Below are 8,379 nucleotides of genomic sequence, written 5' to 3' on the forward strand. Positions count from 1 at the left end.
GAGAAAGAAAAATACCATATGATGTCACTTATATGTGGAATCGAAAGAAGAAAAAAGAACAATGAACTTATTTACAGAACAGAAACAGAGTCACACTCACAGAAAACAAACTTAAGGTTACCAGGGGAGGGAGGGGGTGGGAAGGGATAAACTGGGAGTTCGAGATTTGCAGGTACTGACTGCTGTATATGAAGAGGCAAACAAGTTTATGCTGTACAGCACAGAGAACTATATTCAATATCTTGCAGTAATAACTTGTGAAAAATAATATGAAAATGAGTAGATGTACATGTATGACTGAAGCTTTATGCTGTACAACAGAAACTAACACAGCATTGTAACCTGACTATACTTCAATAAAAAATGTATACATACAAAAAAAATTAAAATTAAAATACACAAAAACCCACTGCACCTCTGATTTTGAAGCAGTAGACACAGACGAATATCCTCCTATCTGGATTGTCGGGGGAAACATGGCTCAGCTCCGCGTGGTAAGAGGCCAAGACTGTCTACACAGGTTGCCTGGCCGTGCAGGCTTGTCCTTCCCAGGCAAGAAGAGCTCGTGGCCTCTGATGGGACACCCACTGCCTGTCAGGGTCAGAGGCTGTGCCAGGGCCCCAGGCTGCAGATCGGGGAGGGGCTCACATTGGGATCAGGTGGCCTGTGGGCAGGGGGCACCTCAGTTTTCAGGGAAGAGAGTCTGCCTCTGGATCCTGGTGGCCCCCTGGAGGCCCCCTGTGGATTTGGGCACATTTTGACTGGAATGGCGTTGGGCTGGGTGTGTCTGGAGACCTGCGCACAGTTGCAGCAGTCCGCCACAGCCTCACCCACAGGGGACTGGCAAACTTTTTTTTCTCCTGCCGTTCTGTTTGTTAGGTGGACCATCTCCTTGTCCTCAGTGCTTCTTGAGTCTGCTTTATGGACCGACAGTGGTGGAACCCCAATGACCCTCAGCTAGTGCACCCTTCAAAGAATCAGTTGGCAATGAACAGTTTGTGTGGGGATGTAAACTGTGGGGTTGTGAACCCCAATTCTGCAGTGCGGAGGGAGCATAAAAACTGCCCTTGCCCGTTAAGTCTAGAAGTTCTGTCCTGCGGGCAGTGCTTATAAATGTTGAAAACAGCTTTGGGTTAGTTAATCTGTGTCAAAGTAGCAAAAGTCGAAAATTCAAGAACACACCATAAATTCCATTCCCTGGACTGAAGATTTTTCGGCCCCAAACAAAACAAAACTAAACCAGTGGGGAGGGTACAGCTCATTGGTAGAGTACGTGCCTAGCATGCAGAGATCTGGGGGTCGATCCCCAGCACCTCCATTGGCCAAAAAAAAAAAAAAAAAAAAAGGTGGGGGAAAGCCCCCACAAAACTTAGAAAATTCATAGGAACGTTTTGGAAGTTACAGCCTAAAGGTTAAAGAAGGTTAAAAAAAAAAAGTTGCCTTAGAGAAGCTGACATTTCTTGAGTTTCAAGCTCTTGACTGGTTTTCTACCAAGTCTAAGTACAGGGCAAAGCAAGCTTTCAGTGTAGTGGAGAGAAGTCTGCCCTAGGGCAGACTGCAGGGTTTAAAAGATTTGGAGAGGAGGTCGAACTAGGGCCTGGTCAAAAAAAACTGAGCAAAGGGAAATCTAATGTAGTGAAACTCTGGCCCAAAAGTGGCTAGAAATACTGCAGACTGAGTGAGCCTCTTGCTGGCTGGGAACTCCACCAGGCTCTTGGATTAACGCGATGCTCACAATACTATCATCCAGTTAACACACGAAGAAATAAGGCTCATCAATCACACCCCTCCCTGCAATTCAGTCACACTTCAGCACGCATGCAATTTCTTGAGGGCCATGTGAAATGCTTTATTACCCTGGGGAGATCCCCAGAGCCTGTAGGCACTTCCAGTGGGGAACTCCCAGCCAATCTCCCTGCCTGCCCTCTTGGTTCCCCGGAGGGCACCCCCAGGGCTGCTGGGACTGAGGGCATGGTGGGGAGGGCTGGGAGGAGGGACCTCTGGGCCTTGGCTGCTTGGTGGGCTGGAGCAAGTCACCCAAATTGCATATGGGCCCGCCCAGCCCTCCAGCGCCTTCCTGATCTGGAAGTGAAGTGGATCTAAGAGTGTCTGGAGAAGCTGGAGTTGCCTGGAAGCTGCAGTGGAGATGGGACCTGGGCAGGGAGGGCAGGTAAGTTCCCCCAGGAAGTCCATCCTGGGTGAGAGCTGAGGCCACAGGGAAGGGACAGCTGGGCTTAATGGAGGTACTGGAGATTGAACCCTGGACCCAGTACATGGTAAGCACATGCTCTGTCACTGAAAGAAACTGCTACCACTCACAGAGCACATAAGCACATCCTTGAACTATGTCAAACCCTTGTTTTTTAAATTGAGATACAGTTGCCATATGACACTATATTGGCTTTAGGTGCACAACACAGTGATTTGTATACACTGAGAAGTGGTCACTGCAGCAAGGCTAGCTAACACTCATCACCACATGTAGTCATATTTTTTTTTCCTGTGATGAGACATTTTAAGATCTTATCTCTTAGAAACTTTCAAATATGCAGTACTGTACTGTTAGCTATAGTCACCGCGCTGCACATTATGTCCCCAGGACTTATTTACTTTGTAAATGAAGGTTCGTGCATTTTGACCCCCTCTACCCATTTCACTCCCTGCCCCGCCTTTGGCAACCACCAGTCTGTTCTCTGTTTCTATGAGTTTGGTTTCTTTCTTTCTTTCTTTCTTTCTTTCTTTCTTTCTGTCTGTCTGTCTGTCTGTCTGTCTGTCTTTTTGGATTGCAAAAAACAGTGAGATCAGATGGTATTTCTCTTTTGTGTCTGACTTGTTTTGCTCAACAGAATGCCTTCAGGGTCCACCTGTGTTGTTGCAGATGGAAAGATTTTCTGTTTTTAATGGCTGAACGATATTTTATAATATATATGTCACATTTTCTTTATCATTAATATATATTGCACATATATCTCACACTTTTTAAATCTGTTCATCAGTGGACACTGAGTTGCTTCTATGTCTTGGCTGTTGTACTAATGTGCAATGAACATGGGGGCGCATGTATCTTTTCAAGTTAGTGTGTTCATTGCTTTCAGATAAATACCCCAAAATGGAATTGCTGGATCATATGGTAGCTCTGTTTTTAATATTTTGAGGAACCTCCACACTGGTTTCCGTAGTGGCTGCACGCGTGTACATTCCCACCAAAAGTGCACAAGGGCTTGGGGTCTGATTCTTAGCCCCTTTACCGTTCTGTACTTCTCCTGTAATACTCAGTATAAAATGAAGAATTTTTTTGAGAGTTTTTTAACATTAAAATTTTACTATGAATATAATCAGAACTTTTATTGGCAAAATCATATTTTTATTGAGTGTTTCTCTGAGTCACTGAGTAGATTTGCCCTAAATGTCTTTTTTTTTTAATTGAATGAAAGAATCTTTAAATTCTATAGTGCTTTACATTTTTCAAACGTTTCACACACATGATTTCACATAGTACCATAATAACCCTTTTATTTCCCCTACCTCTTATTGCTCCTCCCCCTTCCCTCTCCCCACTGGTCGCCATGACTTTGTTCTCTGTGTCTCTGAGTCTGCTTCTTTTTTGTTTTATTCTCTAGTTTGTTGTATTTTTTAGATTCCACACATAAGTGATATTATACAGAATTTGTTTTTGTCTGGCTCATTTCACTTAGCATAATACACTCTAAGTCCATCCATGTTGCTGCAAATGGCAAAATGTCATTCTTTTTATGGCTCAGTAGTGTTCCACCGTGTGTGTGTATTTGTGCCACATCCTCTTTATCCATTCATCTGTCAGTGTGCAGTTAGGTTGCTTCCACACCTTGGCAATTGTAAATAATGCTGCTGTGCACACAGTAGGTGCGTGTCTCTGTTCGAATTAGTGTTTTGGGGTTTTTTTTGGATCTATACCTAGCATTAGGATTGATGGGTCATGCTGCAGTTCTATTTTTAGTTTTTGAGAAACCTCCATGCTGTTTTCCACAGTTGCCGCACCAGTTTACATTCCCACAACAGTGTATGAGGGCTCCCTTTCCTCCGCATCCTTGCCAACATGTGTTATTTGTGTTCTTTTTGATAATAGCCATTCTGACAGGTGTGAGGTGGTATGTCATTGTGGCTTTGACTTGCATTTCTCTAATAATTAGCAGCATTGAGCATCTTTTCATGTGTCTGTTGGCCATCTGCATTTCCTTTTTGGAAAAACGTCTGTTTAGTTCTTCTGCCCATTTTAAAATCAGATTTTTTTTTTTGATGTGACATTGTATGAACTGTTTATGTATGTTGGATATTAACCCCTTATCTGTCATATCATTTGTAAATATTTTCTCCCATTTGGTAGGTTGTCTTTTTGTTTTGTCAATGGTTTCCTTTGCTACACAAAAGTTTTTAAGTTTAATTAGGTCAGGTCCCATTTGTTTATTTTGCTTTTATTTCCTTTGCTTTAAAAGACAGATCTGAAAAAATATTGCTGTGATTTATGTCAAAGAGCATCCTGCCTACGTTTTTCTCTAGCAGTTTTATAATATCCAGTCTTACATTTAGGTCTTTAATTCATTTTGAGTTTCTTTTTGTACTTGGTGTTAGAGAATGTTCTAATGTCAGTCTTTTACAGGCAGCTGTCCAGCTTTCCCAGCACCACTTATTGAAGAGACTGTCTTTTCTCCATTGTGTACTCTTGTCTCCGTTGTCATCGATTAATTGACTGTAAGCACATAGGTTTATTTCTGGGCTCTTAAAGAAGATATTTTTGATAGTGTTATTTAGAATATTGAAAATCTGTCCATGTTCTAAATCCAGCAGCAGAATAATATATGAGTAAATCTTTTAAACCCTTTAATGGGATATTATGATGATTTTGAAGAATATACAGAAGACAGAATGAAAAACTGCATTTATAATATAATTCTAATGATGTGAAAAGACACATGGATGGGGGATCACAAAGTAACAGCATGCTACACAATCCTGGTCCTCTGGCTCCTCCAGGGACCCAAAGGCCAAAGGATCTCCAAGGGCCCTCCAGGTGCTGATACTCTGCGGGTCCAAGAATAACAGGCTTTCTTAACCCAGTGTAACATCTGTTCAAGGGCATGTTCGCCATTTTGTTTCAGAAGAACAGTATTTGTTCCCCAGTTTCCTCATGTGAAATGAGGATAACCTACCCTCTCCCCCAGATGCTGAAGTATAAAACTTATGCAAAACAGTCTTGTTTGTTGGTGTGAACTATTTTGGGGTGACAAATTTTGTTCTCATACGCCATCTTTTTTTTTCTTTTAAATTAAAGAGGATGTGGGCAATACGGCTGTTCAGGTAATTGCAATGGAACAAACACGTAGTTGCAATGGAAGTGAAAGACTTCTCAGTGATCACATGAGTGGTGAAACCCCTGAGGGGCGCTTGCTCGTGGAACCTGACCCGCACGGCCCCCTGGAGTGTTCTCCTCTAACGTGGTCTTCACGGAGCTCCCGCCCACAACGTGCGCTGTGCACCTACCCACTCTGCCTCCGTGGCGTTTAGGTGATGAAGCCATCGCTGTTTTCAGAATGTGGTCTCAGTTGCTCCACAGTCACTATATTGCATCCGTTGTGTCTGACCCCTTAGTCACAGCTTCACCTCCCTCTGCTTTACATCTTTAACCCTCCCACTTCTCTGGTCATTTCTACTTGATTTACAAACATATTCAAATTTTCGCTGTCTTAAAAAGATATTCAAATTGTTATTCTTTATTTTCCTACAATCCAGTGTCATACCTTGGAGAGTAGTCCACATTCATTGTCCCCACTGCTTCATTTCTTTCTCACTCTTCAGACATTTACAAACTGGCTGCAGCTTTCGCTGTCTTAGTCCAGTTCCAATTCCTCAGGTTTCATCCTGCTCAACGTTTACCGAACACTTATTGTGGTTGGTGATGTTGAACGTTAGCTGTATGGGAAAGACCCTCCTCACCTCATTCTTGGATTGTGGAAATTTGAATTTACCTTTTTTCTCTAACCTACACGTTTTCCCTCCCCCCCCCGACTCTTTATATCTTCCGTTCTTAGACATTCAGCGCTTGTCATTCTCTCCCGTAGTGCTTCTCTTTGTGAGGTCAACTGTGTCAGTGACGGCTACTCACTTCACTCGAGTGAATCTAGTTCTGTATTTCTGGTCCCAGTCTCTCCACTGAGATCCAAACGACTGAAAGGCACTACTTTGATATTCTGGGGCTTCCTATTTGGCCAATTCAAAACGGCTCATCTAAACTTCATCCTCTGGGTTTTATGTTCACATTAATGGCATCATTACTTACTTAGCCATTTAGCCTCTCCACTTCAGTCATTGTTAATGCTTCCTGTCATTCACTGCACCTCACATTGCTTTGATTAGCAAATTGTCCATTTATTAATTTACCACCCATTCATTCAACAAATATTTATTGAATATTTCTTTTTGTAAGGGTGATACAATGAAACATGAGAAAAAGTTTCTAGACTCATGTAACTTTCATTCTAGTGGGGAGAAGACAAACAATAAACTAATAAATGATTATATAAAGGCTTATTTTGGATAGTGAAATCTACTGCAAAGAAATTGAGACATGCAAATACATTAGGGAGTGGCTGGAATGATGATTTAGATGATCAGGGAACATTTCATTAAGGAGATGACTCTGCAGCTAAGATCCAAGTGATTCAAAAAGGGCAGGCACATGAAGAGCAGAAGGAAGAGGATTCCAGGGAAAAAATACAAACTGTAAAGTCCTCATTTTGGGACTAGACACTGCCTTGTAGGAGCAGCAGGAGAGCATATGGCTAAAGCCTTGCTAGCCAGTGTTAAAAAGGTTTGCAGTGTGGACAGGGCTGAAGTCAAGGAACATCTTTTAGCTCTTAATTGGAAGAATTGTTGACAAAGATGTGTTATGACATCATTTATGCTTTGAAAAGATGACTCTGGGTTCTTATAAAGAGAATGGACTATAAGCTAACACAGAAGCTAGGAGGCATTTGAAGCAGTTCAACTGACAGCTGATGGTGGCTTGGCTCAGAGTGGTTACCAGTAAAGATGACTTTTTGGGTATGTTTTACAGTTAGTGCTCACATGTCAAGAAAGACATGTAATGGGCTCAGTGATGATGACTTTTACCAAGATGAGAAAGCCTAGGGAAGCAAAGGATTAATTGAATTCAATTCAATTTTAGATAATTATTAGATATGAAAATGTTAATGCTAAGTAGGCAGTTGACTGAACCTGGGGCCCCGTGGAATGTTCAGGCACAGGAAAGAGGAAAGTGTGGTATCATGGAAGCCAAGAGCATAGTGTTTTCTGTGAATGTAAGGCTATTAATAAGTCAGATAACTCAGGTGGGAACAGATCTGTGATTGCTCTATCGGACAATATCGAAGTGACATGCCACTTTCCTGTCTGAGCAGACCGGTGGCCAAAGAAGCCTAGTTGGAGGGGGTACATGGAGTGTGAGTACCTGATGTTAAGCTTTTGATTCCTGAGGCATCCACTTCAAAGATATCCTCTCAAATAAAGATAGTGCCAGCTGCACAACACAGCTACCACTAACAGAACTGGACAAGAAACCAGGCTGCCCCACCCATGAAATTTCCCTTTCAGAAAGCCCTGGGTTACCCAGATAAGTGACCACTTGAATGACCCTACTTTTTCCTTCCTGTGCCCTAGTTCTTGATCTTATGTTGTAAATTCACCAATAAAGAGTGAACCCATGAAACTTGGGGCCCACCCTCAGACTCCAAAAAAGACAGAAACCAGGTCCCCTCACCCTGTCTCTAACCACGCCCTTGCCGTGTGGGCCCTGGTGTGTCACGTGCCCTTCAAGGCTTGTGAATAGTGTATCTTGTTTTCCGCCCAAAGTTCCACGATGGTTGTTGCTGAGGTGTGTTTTGTAATCATAAGAACCACAGGGCTTGGCTCTGGATGGGGAATGTCTGTGGAGGTTGGCCACAAGTAATGGGGGCCCAGGGACATGCTCCCAGGCATTTCTAGCCCATAACATCATTCTCAATAGACTGGAGCCAACACAAAACAGTAAAGACTATAGGTAGAAATTGGAAGCTACAGATTTTATACCAAAATGGCCCTGCCTACCACTTCCTCTTTCTGCTTCTCATTACCATTTCCCCTGCCCTACTTCATGCCCTGTTGTTTATCATCTGAATCTTTAAAGTAACCCTTGGACTACTTGCTGCTTATGAAGGTTGTGCCTCCCCTTTACAGAATGGCTCTTCATTGACTGGAGTCATCTTAAAAGTGTGGCAGACTATCAGTTGTCCAATGGGGGTGTGATAATTGTCTATGAATATATAAAAATTTCATACATTTGAAATTTGAGGTTAACTATTTTTCACA

This window comes from Camelus bactrianus, chromosome 26 (genome assembly GCF_048773025.1).
Source record: "Camelus bactrianus isolate YW-2024 breed Bactrian camel chromosome 26, ASM4877302v1, whole genome shotgun sequence".
NCBI classification, from domain to species: domain Eukaryota; kingdom Metazoa; phylum Chordata; class Mammalia; order Artiodactyla; family Camelidae; genus Camelus; species Camelus bactrianus.